At 35.7% G+C, this 18,848-nt stretch overlaps 1 protein-coding gene across 10 annotated transcripts in view; it reads right to left on the reverse strand.

Moving 5' to 3' along the window:
- Window positions 1-18,848, reverse strand: part of ST7 (suppression of tumorigenicity 7) — a 259,456-nt gene that overhangs the window by 181,076 nt on the left and 59,532 nt on the right. The window lies entirely within an intron of this gene.

Here is an 18,848-nt window from a genome sequence, read left to right on the forward strand (position 1 = left end):
ACACACATCACCCAAGCTTTCTTGATCATGTTCAGAGCCTTCACACCACAAAGCAGATATAGTTCTTAAAGTCTTCCCTAGAGAAATCCTTGAATGTTCGGAAAGGTAACTGACTCAATCCAGAGAAAACGGGTAGAGTAGATAGTGGAGCAAGACGGGAAGAGGAGGAAAACAAACAAACAAACAAACAAAAAAACACTGAATAAGGTTCGATGGGCTGTGTGTGTGTGTGTGTGTGTGTGTGTGTGTGTGTGTGTGTGTGTGTAATCCCATGAACTATGTTTTACGGCATGAAATAAGAAAAATATTGTTCAAGACACTAGTTCAATTCTGAGCTAATTGTAGACCTTCTGGCAATGATATTATTACATAGGTTATATTAATGCAAATATGGAAGTCTAAATGACTACCTACCAGTCATGGCTTTCCAAAAGAAACTCGTATCTGTCAACACTCCATAGTGACAAACAGGTACATCCAGATCCATTGGTAAAGAAATGAACTGGATCAGCATATTTAGACTCCAATCTTTAAAATAAAATTTAGCTATAATCACTTTCTAAAGACTTGTTGTAAAGCAACTTGTTTAATTTAAGTGTGCTGCTCAGAGAAGGGATTTACTGTACATAGAGTAAATGCATTCTTACCAACTGACAGTGTCTGAATTTCTTAAAATGAACTATCTTCATGTGCAAGCATGTTATTAATGAAACTTCTTGAGCTCTTCTAGCTCCCATAGCAGATTATTTCCCTTGAGACTGCTGTCCAAGTTTTGCAAGATAACTGGCCAGGATAGGCAGTGCAATCTGGGACTATAAAGAGGTGGGCCAATTGCACCAAACTGAGCTCAAGCCAGACATATCACGATCACAACCTAACCAAGGGTACCAAACACCTGCTGGGACCTGTACAGAGAGGAGGGTTACACTACAGCCACCTTTCTTTCATACAAAAAAAAAAAAAACCCATAAATTTTAAACAATAAAGTTAAAAGTATTCTTTTATACAAAAGGGAAAAAGATAAATAGTACATTGCATTCTTCCATAACCTAATAACTTCTGAGTTTACATAAAGATATTTTTAAATACATACCAAAGGAGTACAGATTCCCAGGGTAATCTGATAATAGGAAACAAGGGTTTTAAACTCTTGCATGCCTTGTGTCCTCAAATTTTACTTCTAGAAATTTACCCTAAGAAAAAGAGCATCACTGTGTGCAAAGATTTAACCACAAGAATGTTTACCACATATGTTTATAGGAGATAAAATGAAAAGAAAAATAAACTAAATAACCATTAGTAAAGGGTTAGTTTAAAAATATGTTTCAACCTACCACAAAATAATCTGTGGCTTAAATTTGGCATTGTGGCAAGACATTTATAAAATAGCGTTAAGTGAAAAAAAAAGTAGAATACAAAGTAGTATCCAAAAAATGATATTCACATATCATATATATATGTGTATCATTCAAAGACTATTTTATGTTAAAACAGATTTAGAGAAATTATCACCAAAAGAGAATATTTGGGATGTTATTAATAATTATAAAACTTCCCATTGATTGAGCAGGGCACTCTGCTTTAAAGACAGAGGTGAAGACAGATGTTCACTAGATTTTTACACATACATGTGCGCACACACACATTTATATACATATATAGCTGTACATCTATATAGAGTGTAAATCCATCAGTACACCAACCTACTAGTACTCAATATATGTTTATTTGCATTTATACTTGTATAAGTGCATAATTAATACCAACTATACATGAAGCACTGTTTTAAGCTATTTACATATAGTATCTCATTAATCCTTTCAGTATGGCTGGGTGTTGTTCTCTGTTGAAATATTATGACATTACCAAAGAGCACTGCATAATAAAGGGCAGAACTAAAATTCAGTCCCAAATCCACCCGGCCCCAAAGCTCAGTGCCTTCTTTTTCTTCTCTTCTCTCTCATTATTTGTATTATTTAAGATGTCTACAATGAAAACATACTTTGGTGTGCCAAGGAAACAGTATATTATTTTAGATATACACTAAAAAGATTTAAATGGTTTTGTGTTTTAAAAAGAGCTCTCACCCTTGCCTTGAGTAATAAAAATGTCACTTGGTATCAATCAATACTCACTGGAGGGAAATCTTATTTATAAGGAGGACTGAAACTGGCCAGCACTGGTGAACACAGGAACCAAAGTGAACAAGCCTTTCCTAGAGTAGGAACTGCCCAACTCGGGCCAATTGCTGTTGTCCCCCTTTGCAAACTGGGATTCCTTTCCAATTAGCTTAGAAATGATCATTAGCAATGAAGAGGACTCCAAGTAAGTTACAGAACAGTTATCATATTAGATCCACCTATAATTATCCCTTTAAAAAGTTGTCACATTAGATTATCTTTCTAGCACCTAGCATCTATCAGATATTTTTCACTTAAGGCTGTAGTGATAGAAAGTCTACTCTTCTCCTTCCCCCATCACCCCCTTAAAGAACATAAGGCAATCAGAGTTTTTATTAAAAGGAACTCCCTTCAACATCTCTACATGCCAAGCACAAATATCTGAAACAACTGTTTCAAGGCAGTCTTCTTTCTATATGGACAGACGCTAAAATTCCCCCAAAGCCTGCTACTGTAAATTATTTCTCAAAGCATCCATTTACCATTGGCTAAACATCTTAAATGTTGGTAAGTGATGAGCTAAACTATAATGTCAGATATTGGATTTAACTATATCTAGAAATAATTTCATGAAATTCAAGATTATGCTTTTTACTATTTAATTAAACGAAGTCTCATTTGATCCCTCCCCCTTATACATTTCAAAAACACGGGCTAGTGGCAAAAGCCCTTGGGAACAAGAGAACAATTTCAAAAAAATTTAAGTGCAACACAGTGTGCTGAACATGTAATGGATAATTTTAAGTTTCATGAAAACTGAATATAACATTCTCTTCATCTCTAACAGGAGATTTGAAAAGATCAAAGCACTTCAATTACCTTGACTGAAAGAAACTGTCTATTGGTAACTCAGGTCCAATCAATGCAAGAGGTCATGGTCAGAGGCACATCAATCTTTTGGATCTGTCTTACCATAGGATTGTCTGTTTTCTACCTTATTCTAATGCATTACATTTGAAAGCCTTGCTCAGTTTAAATGACATCATAAAAACTTGTCCTCGTCAGCCTGAATGAAATTGGCTCTCCTCAGGAAGCTTTTATGGTAGCACTGTATATTAAGGCTATAATATAAAAATGCAATGCTGTGCATTTTCATACAAAATACAAGGCCATTAAGACCTTGCTCCCAAATGCCAAAGTCTTCTAATCATCAGCATAGAATACCAATGTTTAAGGGGAAGGCTGCCTCATAAAACATGGCACAGGCAAATGTTCCATCTGCCCGTGTGGCTTCCATGGCAGCTGTTCACAGCAGAGCTGTTTTCTCCACCTGTATTAAAAGCATTCCTAGAGCCCGAATCCTGAGTCCAACCAACAGCTTTTAAATCTGGTTATTATGAACTCCTGAATTTTGAAAGTATATAATGAATTTTAGGCTTAAGTTCTGAAAAATGGCATGGAAAAAAAAAGTCTGACACTGATATCACACCTACTCCCACCCCTTCAAGGAAAATTTTAAACTGAAGAATGGATTGGGATATTCCAAAAATTGTGTTTCCACAAAATGTAGGGCATTTTATTATTATGCAATTACTTTTTCAAAATACAAAATGGGAGGCCAAACCCAGAAGTGAATGAATAAGATATATGGTTGCCCCAGCAAAAGGCATAATTGCTACCTAAACACTCCTGCCCTCACTTCTTTTTTCTGTTCCACACGGTTCTCCAAAAAGACAGCTCAAAAGATCATGTCTCATTTTCACAGTGACCAAGAAGGAAACTTAGAGTATAAAACCTAGCACAGCTGATACTTAGCCTTATAACTGCTACCAATTTTCAAAAGCAAAAAAATTAAAAGCCCGTTGGCTTAATGAGTAAAATACCAAGGAATTTCCTATCCAGGTTCTTCGATTCACGATACATGTCATGCTGTCTATTATTTCAGACATAATTTGGGGGGCCCTACACAACCAAAGTGATAAAATAAAATATGCTGCATCATTTGGCCTGGCATCCAATCATTGATAATGTGATCTGATTATCACAGAGGACTAGTCACTAATAGGGATGTGGCTCAGCTGCATGAAAGGCAAAGCACAAAGTTTAGTACTTCAGGAGAAAGGAGTTCTAATAAAACATGGGAAAGTCAAGTCTTAATGCATGGAATGAGCTTCCCAAACCATAATAAACAATTCCCAGAGACATTAAACAGCAAGGAACTATTTTATTTGTCAGCCTGAGACCACCGTAAACGCAGTCCAGGTCAGAAAAAGAAAAATCAGTATCTCGGGCTTTTAATGTCCATACCCTAAGAAATCTCCAGAATGATTTTTAATATGTGCATTAAGCTATATATTTCTCTGTATGCTTCTGGAGAATTCCCAATCATCTAGTTGTTCATATTAGTTAGCAGAAACGATCTCTTGATTCATATTTGATCCTGAACTAACAAATTATTTGAGGACTATCTAGCCTACAAAGAATTTACTCAGGATTTAAAAAAAAAAAAAAACTAGCCTATCCTTAATTTTTTTGGAGCTAAAAATTAGAGTATAGTCAATGTCAAAGGAAAGGGAAAATTAACTCTGTAAACGTAATCAGTTTTATCTACTTTAAAATGTCAGATAGAGGGAGTTCTCTGCTGGCCTAGAGGTTAAGGATTCAGCATTGTCACTGCTGTGGCTTGATTTCCATCCCTGGCTTGGGAACTTCCACATGCTGTGAGCATGGCCAAAAGATTCAGAGAAAATCCTGAAAATATTCGTTAAAAAACCACCCTCATGCTGGCAACAGTAGCTAGGTTGGAGATACTTCCTTTAAACAATGAAAAAGCCTTAAAAAAAAGCTTTAATCAAGTTGCTGTGAAGAGAAAGACCACCATAACACTGAAGACAGTTAAAATTTCTCCTATATACATGTGTTTCACTTTAAACAAATTAGATGTACTGAATAAAATTTGAATTTTCAAATTATTTGCTTTTTAAAGAAGTCTACCCCTCCCCCAAAAAATTAAAAATAGAAAATATTGCTTTCATTCATTTGAAATATTCTAGTGACAAAAGAAATCAATGCACAATTTCAGGAAACAAAGGCGAGGCATATTCTGTATCCCTGAATTATTGTTTCATTCTGACACCACACACAGCTGGTGTTATGGAGACTTCGACTTCCTCAACAAGAGAGCCTGGAAAAGGTCAATTTAATATTGAAAACAAACGGATGGCAGTCAGGTGTGCAGCAACGACTCAGAGTTTTGAGTATTTTATAATCTAAAAAACCCAACTTTTCAATCTTCTGTATGAAATCAAATGAAAGCACAGACTGTATCTACTTAGTGAAAGCTTGAAGGGAAGGGGGGCAGTTGTAACACTAGAGTAAAAGTCTTTCATAATATCCATAAATACTGGGAAGAGGAGTAATGCTGCTGCCTATTCCGCCTTCCACAAAAACATCTCTGATATTTTTGTGTCTATGATGATGATCATGAGATGAAGGTTTTTTTTTAAAGTAGTTGAGAACCATCACATTAGGAGAACCAGGAAAATGGAGTAACTGGTACATGAGATAAACTTCAAAGAGAGAGAGAATGTTTAAGATTTGAATAGCTGGAAATAGAGGTAAGATCCAAATAGAAGGTCTTGCATAAGAAAAGGCACTGAGGAAAAAACAATACATACAGAGCAATAGTGGGAGTTAAGTAAGAAGAGGAAGGTGGGACTCATAAAGTGGCTAGCTTTGAATACCCAGGCAAAAAGTTCATATTTACTTTAAAAAGCAATGAAGAGGAGTTCTTGTTGTAGCTCAAAGGAAATGAATCTGACTAGTATCCATGAGGACACAGGTTCGATCCTTGGCCTTGCTCAGTGGGTTAAGAACCCAGCATTGCTGTGAGCTGTAGTGTAGGTCGCAGACATGGTTTGGATCTGGTATTGCTGTGGTTGTGGCCTAGGCTGGCAGCTATAGCTCTGATTCGACCCCTAGCCTTATGCCATGGGTGTGGCCCTAAAAAGACAAAAAAAAAAAAAGGAAAAGAAAGAAAGAAAAAAGAAAAGCAATGAAGAGTCATTGAGAGTGTTTTGAACAGATATTGGACACTGGAAAACATGACCAGCAAGCTAGCTAACATAAAAGAATATAACCTGTGTAATTTCACAAATATTTAGTCCAAGGCAAAACTAATCTTGAATTATAAAAATTGGAAAATGACTGCCTAGTGAAGAGGAAAGGACACAGAATAACTTTCTGAAGTGATTCTAAGTCTTACCTGAGCCGTGCTTATAGGTGTATATAAAATTGTTAAAATTCATAAAACAGAATACTTAATATTTGTGCATTTTATGGTAGATTAGTTATATCTCAATTTTTTTTAAAGGCAAAAAAAATTCACCAAAATGATGAAATGAACCTAGGTCTGGCAGAAGGGGAGCTATGAAGACAAGTTAAGGGGACTATTACAGAAACTCATGAGAATATTGGAAGCAAGGAGACTGTGGATATAAAGAAGCCAGAAGACTGATCAGAGATAAATGTACATGTGTGAAAACACTTCTACAAATCAATATTAAAATAAAGAAAGTTAACAGACCTAAACTATTGCCTTTGGAATGCATAAGGAGTGAGATCCTGCTGTATAGCACTGGGAACTATATCTAGTCACTTATGATGGAGCATGATGAAGGATAATGTGAGAAAAAGGATGTATACATGTATGTGTGACTGGGTCACTTTGCTGTACAGTAGAAAATTAAGAGAACACTGTAAATCAGCCATAATGGAAAAAATAAAAATCATTTTAAAAAATAAAGTACACATGCATGAATTATTATTTCATTCATCTTGTCCCCTGAGAATGTAGGCTGCCAGATGGCAGGGACCAAATAATAACTTTTCCATTTAAAATTATTTTTTTCTCATTCTTTTCCATTTGTCTATGTTTGATGCTGCCATTCTTATACTCAGTTTTACTCAATCTCATAAACAATATACATGTACTATGTAGTATTTCTGGTATGGAAAACCTTAAAAATAATTACACTATTAATTGCTTATCATGTACCATTAAAGGCTTGTCCCCCTACCTACCTATTTCATTTAAGCATGATAATAATCCCATGAGGTTACCCATTTTATTACATCCATTTTACAAATGAACTAACTAAGGTTGAGATAAGATGCCCATAGCAACATAGTTAAAGCAGGCCCCCTTGTCTGTCTGTCTATCTGTCTCAAAGCCCAGGTTCTGAAGCACTGTGCCATATACTTACACCAACAATAACTAACAAAGTGGGGCTACCTGGAACCAACTCAGAAAAAAAATAAGGAAGTCAGTACAGTTGAATTCATAATCCATTAAGTATATTCATTCCCACAGTTTTCACGAGAGTATATTAGTTAACTGGGAGTTATTACAGGACTGTTGTTTTATAACCCACCTAAAACAAGAGAAGAGGGGATTTAATGTTAGTTACTTTAGGTATTAGATAAATATTTATAGATTCTTATTTATAACACATACACATGATATGTTATATCAGGTCAGTTCAAGCTCTATCAGATGTGACTTCATGAAGTTTCAAGTTTTGGAAATTATCACAACTAATATCAAATAATTAGAAAACATTCTTTAAAAAATAAAGTCAGTTCAAATTCAATTTAATTTTTAAAAGTGATAAATGCCATCTTGAATTTATTTTTAGAGAGAGGTTAGCTTCAAATCTCTTGAAATCATAAGATCCATAGTGGGGTTTTTTTGGTTTTTGTTTTTATTTTTTTTTTTGGGGGGGGAGGTTGCAGGGGATGGCTGCACCCATGGCAATGTGGAAGTTCCTGGGTCAGGGATCAAACCCAAGCCACAACAGGGACATGAGCCCCAGCAGTTACCATGTCGAGTCTTTAACCACCAGGCAACCAAGGAACTCCAAGGATCTACAGATTTAATAGATTCTTTAAAAAGCTGGTAACCCAATGGGTCTATAGGACCAATTTCATAAGAAGAGGGATCCTGTCTCTAAATACAAAAATTCATAAGTTCAGGGGAGTTCCCATCATGGCTCAGCAGAAACAAATCTGATTAGCATCCATGGGGACACAGGTTCAATCCCTGGCCTTGCTCAGCGGGTTAAGGATCCAGCATTGCTGTGAGCTGTGGTGTGTGTCGCAGATGCAGCTCGGATCTGGTGTTGCTGTGGCTATGGTGTAGGCCAGCATCTACAGACCCAATTCGACCTCTAGGCTGGGAACCTCCATATGTCATGGGTGAGGCCCTAAAAAGACAAAAAAATAAAAAATAAGTTAGAATTCACAAGTTCAGATCTTTCTAATTAAAGAAATGTGAATATTTAGACAAAAACTGGAGTAAAGTTACTTCTAAAAAATAATAAAGTGATTTCCTAAGATAAACAAGAAGAAACACTCTTATTGAGATAGCAAATGTTTTAAGGGCCATAAAAATAGTATTTTACATAAACATACAAACCCTTCTTATCTACTCGTTAAAACTTAAGCCCTAAAAGACTTCTACATGGCAACATTTGTTTAGTAAAATCTCATTTTTCAGGCTCTTTAAGACTTCTCACAAGTTCAAGGAAGTCTTTCAAATTCAAATTAATGAGATTTTACTAATACTACCAACTTTTGCTTTTTACTATACTTTCCCTAGAAACATATATTTGGTGGGTGAGATATTACTCTACTCTAGATAAAGTATTATATTATTAGTGAAAAAAATGCTAATTATTTCTTTAATTTATTTTTTCCTTTTTTTTTTTTTGCTTTTTGCTTTTTCTAGGGCTGCTCCTGTGGCATATGGAGGTTCCCAGGCTAGGGGTCTAATGGGAGCTATAGCCACCGGCCCACGCCAAAGCCACAGCAACGCAAGATCCGAGCCATGTCTGCAAGCTACACCACAGCTCATGGCAACACTGGATCCTTAACCCACTGAGCAAGGCCAGGGATTGAACCGGCAACCTCATGGGTCCTAGTCAGATTCGTTAACCACTGCGCCACAACGGGAACTCCTCCTTTAATTTCATAACTCATCTTACCATTGCTAGGAGAAATTAAAGAAGACTTAACTGAAAAGAAAGATATACTATGATCATGAATCAGAAGACTCAAAACTGTTAAACCATCAACTCTCTCCCCAAACTGCTTTATAGATTAAACACACTCAATCAAAATACCAGAATGCCTTTTTGTAGAAATTGAAAAGCAAATTTAAAATTTTCTATCTAGCCAAAACAATTTTGAAAAAGAACAGACCTGGAGGGCTTACACTACCTGATTTCCAAAAGGATCATAAAGCTATACCAATCCAAACTATGATACGGCCTAAGGATAAATACACAGATCTCTAGAATAAAATAGAGAGACCAGAAATACAGGGTCAATTGCTTTTTTATAAAGGTGTCAATTCAGTGGGGAAAGGATTGTATTTTCAAGAAATGGTGCTGAAACAACTGAGTTTTGGTCAAAACAATGTCCATCATTACCACACACAAAAAAATTTACTGTGATCCATTTTAAATGAAGCACAGCATACAAGATTTGGGAGAAAATACAAGGAAAAAAAACGTATGAATTTAGGGTAGGCAAAAAAAATTATTGGACACAAGAAACTGAAAATCTAGATGTTATCAAAATTAAAAACTTAAATCATTAAGAAAACAAAAAGTTACAAACCATAAGAAAATGTTATCAAGACATATCTAATAAAAGATTGTATCAAAATATACAGAATTCTCAAAGAATTATAAGATAAACTACTCGCTTTTTAAAACAGACAAAATATTTGAATAGACACTTCATCAATGAGGATATACCAGTAGTCAATAAGCAAATGAAAAGATGTTCAACATCTTTACTAATGAGGGAAATGCAAGTTGAAATCATAATATACCACTACACACCCACTAAATTAGTCAAAGTTAAGAAGACTGACAATATCAAGTGTTGACAAGGACATGAAGCTTTTGAACTCCCATATAGTGCTGATGAAAATGCAACAAAGTATAACCATTTTGAAAAATAGCTTGGCACTTCTCAACAATCGCATTTCTAGGTTAATCATACATGAGTAATTATATTAGCTTTGTTCATAAGAACCAAAAACAGGAAACAACTCAGTATCCACACGCAAATGGTTGAGCCAAATATAGTATTTCTACTACTCAGTAATAAAAAGAAATTAATTACTGATAGCCACAGCAATGTGGCTGAAAACATTACGCTGAATAAAAGAAGTTATACACAAAAGTAGTATACACTGTATGATCTCATTTATAGGAAATTCCAGAAACATGGAGATTCACTGCAAAGTGGCACAAGAGAATTTTTGGGGGGTGATAGGTATGTTCTATATCTTGATTGTAATGATAATATGGTTACACATAGGTATACATTTGTCAAAATTCACTAAACTGTACTTTTTGTTTGTTTGGTTTTTGTCTTTTTGCCATTTCTTGGGCTGCTCCCGCAGCATATGGAGGTTCCCAGGCTGGGGGTCTAATCGGAGCTGTAGCCACCGGCCTACTCCAGAGCCACAGCAACGAGGGATCCGAGCTGAGCCGAGTCTGCGACCTACAGCACAGCTCACGGCAACGCCTGATCCTTGACCCACTGAGCAAGGCCAGGGATCGAACCTGCAACGTCATGGGGTACTAGTAACAAAAATAATCTCATCCACACTGCTTTAACTGAAAGAGAAAAATATAGTTTTAATGTTATTACCCTGTTCCATCTCCTCTCATTGCCTTACCCCCCATACCCAGCTGAACTTTAAGTTTCTTGAAAGCTTTTTTTCTCTTTTATCTCTTACCACACGCTACTCCTCTGTATTCAATAAATATTTGTGAAACTGAATCAAACAGAAGTTTTCCATATTCTGTCTTACCTAATGTGATTCTGAGAACAAACTAGAAATTAAGCCTTCAAATGTCCTACAATTTTGTTTTATTTCTTTCACTCATTTTAACACAACCTTTTTCAAACAAAATATGCTAGTGCCTAATGTGTAAAATGGATATACATTTATAAATTCAAATTTATAAAATTTAATAATAAAGTCAACCAATGAGAAACTACGTTCATCGATCGTAGTATTTAATATAACAAAATTAGTTATTTTTAACATGTGAATGTAATTGTTCTTTTAGTTTTTTGACAACTAAAAATGAAATTCAAATTAAATGTTAAGAGGTCAGCAAACTAAGGCCCATGGGCTAAAGCCTGCCTACCACCTAGTTTTGAATGGCCCTTGATCTAAGAATGTTTTTTTACAGTTTTTAAGAGTTGGAAAAAAGAAGAATATTAACATGTGAAAATTACATAAAATTCATTTCCATGTCCACAAATAAAGTTTTATTGGAACACATCCATACTCATTTGTTTATGGCCACTTCTGTGCTACAATAGCAGAGCTGTATAGTTGCAAAAGAGACTGAATGGTCCATAAATTTAAAGGATTCACATCTGGCTTTTTTTTTTTTGTCTTTTTTTGTTGTTGTTGTTGTTGTTATTTCTTGGGCCGCTCCTGCGGCATATGGAGGTTCCCAGGCTAGGGGTTGAATCGGAGCTGTAGCCACTGGCCTACGCCAGAGCCACAGCAACGCGGGATCTGAGCCGCGTCTGCAACCTACACCACAGCTCACGGCAACGCCGGATCGTTAACCCACTGAGCAAGGGCAGGGACCGAACCCGCCACCTCATGGTTCCTAGTCGGATTCGTTAACCACTGCGCCACGACGGGAACTCCTCCACATCTGGCTTTTTATAGAAAAGAGTGGTTTGCAGACCACTGATTTACAAATCCCCAAAGCACCAACTTCATGGTGTAGAGTTTGGAAATTACTTGCGACAAACTTTTTTCCAAAGACAGCCACTACAATATTTTCTGTTCTACTTGCTCTTCTACAGTTTCACTCTTGCCACTCCCTCACCAAGAAGAGTCTAAATCTCTTCCCTTTGAGTCTGGGCTCATCTTAGCGACTTGCTTGGCCATTATAATGTGGTAGAAGTGACTTCTAAGGCTTCCAAGATTAGGTCACAAGAAATCTTGCAGCTTCTTCCTATTTTTCTTGGATGCTCTGTCATGGGTCGCTTCCTCTGAGAACCTAGGCCATGATGTGATAAATGTGACCTCCATGGAGAGGCTAAATATATGCATTCCTTCCTACAACCCAAGCTAAGTCCCAAGTCAACAGCCTACCTCAACTGATATCCATGTGGGCAAGCTATCCTGGACCTCAAACTCAGATGAGCCTTTAGATGACTGCAACCACATAAGAAACTCTACATGAGAACAACCAGAGGCTCCAACCAGTCAATTTATAGAACTGTGAAATATAATAATAAGTGCTTATTTTAAGCCACTATATTTTGGAGTAGTTTGTTATATAGCAATAGATAACTGAAACACCGTTATACTAAAACAAATCTAGGAAAGTTTCAGATAAGAAATTCTAGACTTCTGAGTCAAGCCCATGCTTGGACTACTCATGTGTATAACCAAGCCAAACACTATTAAAGCTTCCTGCTAAGCCTATGTGTTCTAATAGCCACTGGTGAAGAAGTGGTAAATAATACTCTAATGGAGTCACTGTGGTTTCTTAATCTGCATGCATTCCAATCAGACTCACCATTCCCCAAAACAGGCCAACAAGCTTGAATCTTACTCTGTAATTCTCACAAAGAAATGTAAAATAATTTTTCTAATTTCTAAAATGGCATCAGGACGGACAAATAAATACTTCTCAATTTTCATGCTTAAATGAACTAATGGTTATACCTTATTGTTTTTACCTAATAATATTAAAAAATGATAAGCGAACTTAGATGAGATACAGTTAAGTTACCAGTATATAGCAAAGTATCAGTAAATGGTAGTTTACCTCTAACAAATTTGGGCTTAGTAATAAAGTCCACATTGTCACCTACTCCTGCACTGAAGAGTGACAGGTAAGAGTTGTTCATGACATATTTCTAATATGTGCCAATTATGTAATAAAATCCTTAGCTGGAAAATTTTAAACTCAGTAATCAATCCCTATAAAGCCCACACATCATATTTTCAGTATTAAATTAAGCCCCAGCTTAAGGTAACTTTTAAAGAATGAGTGCTTAGTATATGTTTTGTACACTGCTACACTCTGGGGTTGTATCTTCAAATTGATACATTTTACAATTACACCTTCAATTTGTGTAAATTTTATTCAAAAGAGAGTAGTGTCTGAATTACTTTGACATTACTGAGAATCATAATGTGACACAGAATGGTAAATTTGTTTTATATCAAAATGGAGATTACCAGGACACTTAAGATTCCTATTTTTTTTCTTAATTTAGTAATTGTTTTCATGTTTATTTAAATATTTATATAACTATTATTCATACCAGCATATAAAACACTTCCACAGATAAGGATTTTAAGAGGAAAACATTTCAACCCTTAGTGGCTTACGGCAATCCTACAAAAGTGCTACAACCAATTAGTGATGCCTATCACAGGGGTGACTGCTGGAGAGAAATACTCTGGGTATTTGCCAGCCCTTACCTATTTCATCCAGTTTCATGCAGTCTCCTCCCTTCAGATCTCCTACTGGGTCCCTTCAATGATCCCCATGATGGAACTTCCCCCCAGTCTTTGGACGTGACTTTCCCTTTCTTCAGCCAGTTTTTCCCACTTCTGGAGTCTAATATCCACAATGACCCTGATAAGTCATTACTCTGGTGCACATGTCCTAGCCCAAAAAGGCAGATTCCCCTAACATCAAGAGTTCATTGGATAAGCCACTCTTTGAGCCAGAAGAGCTTAGATGTACCATGGTAGAACATGGCAGAGCCATGACTTGCATCCAGGCATAGAGCACCAGAGTCCCTGCACTTAGTCACTGCATCCGGCACAAGGCTGCTGCTATTTCTACAACATGTATTAAACTATATTGTCTTTGAGTTCACAATTATTTGAATCTATTATTAATACAAGCAAAATCTCTACAGAGAAAATATTATAATTTACTATTCTAGCCCAGCAAATGAGACCACATTTCAGGACTTTTAAATAATTCAAAACTGGTATTTCCTAATTAAAAACACACTAATAAGCATGTTAATGAGTGTTTTACACTTATTAGGGGGAAAAATGGTGGGATTAAATACACTTTGAAAAGCAATTTAAAATGACCATGCAATTCATATTCTTGTGTTCCACGTGGTCTTACATTGAAAGTTTAATAGTATTTTAATACAATTGAATGTGGTAACTACGATTAATGTTAAAAATACACAAAATCAGTGACTCTTCCAACACACAATCCACAACAATTCTATTCACATCCTGTGTAACTCCATGGGGATTCTATGAGGAAAGTTTCCATATATGGTAATTTTTCCCCGTAGACTCCCCACAGTTTATACAGGATATGAATCTGGTCCATTGTGACAATGAAAACAAGAATCACTGAAAACTCATGTGTAATTTCTGCTGAACAAACCAGACTAACAATTAGGGAAATAATACTCAAGTGAAAATAAGAAATCTGACAATTTTAAAGTAATCACTGAGTATTTTTATTCCACTTCGGTACTAGCAGAATTAGTGTATAAATATCTAGAAGAAAAAAAGTCTTATCTTTATTTAGTTTCAAAATATTCCCTTGATATTAAAAAATACTATGTCAACTACTAACAGGCAAGAAAGTCAAAAGCAAATTTCACATCAGAACTTACAGGGTCAGAAGGAAAGAAAAAATATAGTAAGACAACTCAAAAATGTTATATAAGCTTTAGTTTCCCAGGCTCCTGTATGACCATGCCCCACTGTAAATCTCTGTGGAATATAATTATTTTTCCATATTTGTGACTTTTAGCAGTGTGTGGTGTTTTATTTATCTAAAGTCATGTAATAATATTTCTTATTCAATGTTCTAAGTGCAGAGTTAGGGTTCAGAATTAGTTCCTGTGTATATACTTAAGTACTTGTATTTTGCTTTAAGTAAGATGAAAGCATCTAAAATTCAATACAGCTAAATACTAACAGCCAGATTAAAGATGTAGGAAAGGAAAACGGCTGTGTTTCTAAATCACCTAGTTTCATATGACAAAAACCAATAAAAGGGAAAAAATACAGTACTAAAATGTCAAACATAATAACAGTAAAAACATCAGTCTCATACAATCATTTAACAAGAACCACGGCTTATATTGCACAAGGGTCCAGTTGTGAATAGCCATTTTTGAATGACCATACTTGCTATTAACATCTCAACAGATTCACAGAAATTACACTGAAACAATAGACCCAAGTTTGATCTCACATATGACTGGTTGTCAGGAATGGTCCTGAAATGCACATAAAAAGGGAGTGTGACTCACTTATTTCTCTATCAAAGAGGTGCCTATTTAATTATATAGTTTCTTAATGACCTAATATTCGTCGAGTATATTCATTTAACTATCTCCCGCACAATGGCTCAAAATTTGAGATAATTACATTGTTCTTTGAAACATGGTACCATACTCACTATTAAATCTGAGAAGCTGTCAGTTCCAAATTAATGCATTCATCAGTAATGAAAATAAAAAGCAACAGCTGTACTTTCGGTACCCATCGAAGAACATCATATGGGGCATCACAAGTATCCCAAATCCTCAGCATCTAGCTACCTACCCAAGGTGATGTGGCATGCAGAGAATGGCAGGGAAGACTCATGGTCCAGTCATACCAGAGCGTAAAAGACTACTGCTCTCTTGGGACTTGGGTGAATTCCCTCTCCTTTTCACAGGCAGATGAGGTGTTCTTTTTAATATATTACAACTGTAACAAAATGTTGGGAGGAGGGATTAAATGACACTGTTTGCCCCAAGGGCACATTGTTTCTCAGAAGGTAAGATGTTGCTCTCTTCACTGGACTAATAAGGCAGGTGCTTTAGAAGACACATTAATGTGTTAAATCAGGGCACAATTCCCACCACAGTACATCTTAAATGGTACCCTTGAGGCCTGAAAAAGTTAAACATGGGAGAGGGGACAGGAAGAGGACTGAGCTGGATAAATGTTAACTGAATAAATGTCCATGTACTTGAAGCATTTATTCTTTGGAGAATAACTAGCTTTATGAGGAAGGATGTAACCAAATGGCAGCAGTGAAAAACCAATCTTCCTTATTTCACCAAAAAGAAAAGATGAAATTTTTCTCCATTTATAAAATTTTAATAGGAAATGAACATTTTTTATTTTTTGTAGGATTCAACTTATTGATTTTCAAATATGAACTAGCATTAAATCAAGTACCCAAAATATGCATTTTAATGACCCTTCCCCTCAACAAAACTTTATTTTTAGTACTTTCTTCTTAAACCTAAATTATTCTGACCACAGACTAAAATTGCATTTCCTTGAAACAGATAAAGAACAGACATACTACTCCCATTTTTAGACATGGGAAATTTCAGTAAAGGAAAAGCTCAGTGAAATACATCAAGATGGTAACAGAGTTATAGAAGCTATACTTCCTGCTTTGTACTAATGATTAATCTACACATGAACACTTTCATTTCAAAGTGGGCTGAAAATAGATGTGGCAAATGTACACAGCTAAGGAAGATTCAGATACAGTTAAGTCATAAAAAATGAGACCAGCACTGTTGGAGGTATTCACTAAAGTGATATCAGAAGATATTCACTAAAACAAGGTCAGACAGCAGTTATTACATTTGTTGCCAAATTTGGGGTGTGACTTTGATAAACAAGGTCCACTCTTCCAGGTGAAGTGGGAGGGGGGCTGAGGGATTTTTTTTTGATATTCAAATTAAGCAATATTATTTCAGTGAGACAAAACGTGTTATAACGTGATACCCAGGTTACCTCAAATCCCTGAAACTCAAAGGTCTGAAACATAAAGGCAGCGTAATCAGTCCGGTACTTGAAAATGAAGACATGGACATTTCTATTGACATTTCCTTCTCTAACAGGCAAAGAACAAGGGAAGAAAATTTTAAAGAGCCATTTTCAAATGACTATGATAACAGAGTTCAGAATAGTGATACTTTTTGATGAGGAGGACAAATAATATTGACTGGGAAGGGTCATCATAAGGGAACTTTCTGGAGTAATAGGAACGTTTTTTACCTCAAACTAAATACGGGTTCCACAGGTGTAAACAAATAGGTAAAAATTTACTGAGCTACACATTTTGACTTATGCATTTTACCACATGTAAGCCACACCTCAATTTAAAAAATAAAAGCAACCAAGTAAGGTACTGCAACCAGGAAACCAGAATATGTCAGGAAAAAAAAAAAATGACCTTTCTAGGATCTAGCACAGAACTATACATAGGGTAGACAAGTATTTATTATAAAATTTTAGTAAGACTATCCTAGGTGGTTTGGAAGATCCCTTCTGAACTAATTAGAGCTTCTACTGTGACTATTTTTCTGAATATTCTAAATATAGATAGTCTTAGCCTATAAAATAGCCTCCAAAAGATAGAAATTAAAGGCTTAAAAAGCTATGCCTCAAAACACAAAGAAAATACACTTGTCCCAACTCTGAGTATAGATTTAAGGAATTTCCATTCTCAACGGTTTACAACCCATTACAGTACAAATCTATCTACAGTCTTCTAGTGACAAGCAGGAAGCTAAACTTAATACTCAGTAAAGTAAAAAAAAAAAAAAAAAAAATGCCAAAAACCTATATGATGATATTTAGTCTTCTAAACGGTATTCTTCTGTGCAGTAATCTGGTAGCTATGGAGACCAAAAGCAACCAGCAGTTTTCAAACATAGCACATAGCACATGGGTGATACTATCAAAAGATCAGGTTTAATGATCAATAAAGGCTGCATCTGCTTGGTAAACCTGGCCAGACAGTGTTAGAGTCCCTATGCCAAGAACCCCAAAGAATCCCACACTGAGTTTCAACTTCCATTTTCAGCTAAAAACAAGTAATAAGACTAGTTTTTCTTTAGTAGATAAATATTTCTGACCATCCCCAGGTTCCTACATAAACAAAACTCCATGACTATAATAAAACTGGAAGGTCTTTGCCACTAAACAATCTATTTCTATTTCTTTGGTGACAACAATTCCCAATGTATCATTAAGCGAATAAAAATATTTTTAAATTATTAGAAAATAAAATTGTCACATGCTGAATGGGATATTACACCTCATTGTTATTCTATTCAGACTGATAGTACAATGTGGTAATTTCAGAAATGGGAAACTTCTCATAAAAACAACAAAAATAATCCACCCTTTAAAAAAGCCAATCAAGAAACAAAAGAACTGAGGATTATTAGCTCTCTTGAAATATTACCATTCTAGAATAAGCATCAGCTGCATGCAAATAGTCATACTCATCTATTACCTGAGATAAGAAAGAAAATGTTGGATATATATTCCTAAGAATTATGATTCCTTAATTCCTGCCCTAACCCCCTCACCCCACAAAGACAGTGTTTTGCCAACGTTTAGCGTTCTAGCCCAGCAGGTTGAATCTCTTCAGAAATTCTTAACTGTCACCTTTGCTTATAGATAATGACAAAATATTCTGCAGAGCCTGTACAACTGCATTGACAGGTTATATTATTCTACAACCAACATTAAATAATCCTCATCACTTAGGCTGGTCATCATTTTTCAGATATCCATTTTAGCTGTCTACAAGTGCCAGCCAGCCCAGCCCCTTGTGCAGGGCCTGCTCTGCACCAAAGCAATTTCATTGT

This window comes from Phacochoerus africanus, chromosome 16 (assembly GCF_016906955.1).
Source record: "Phacochoerus africanus isolate WHEZ1 chromosome 16, ROS_Pafr_v1, whole genome shotgun sequence".
Taxonomy (NCBI): Eukaryota; Metazoa; Chordata; class Mammalia; order Artiodactyla; family Suidae; genus Phacochoerus; species Phacochoerus africanus.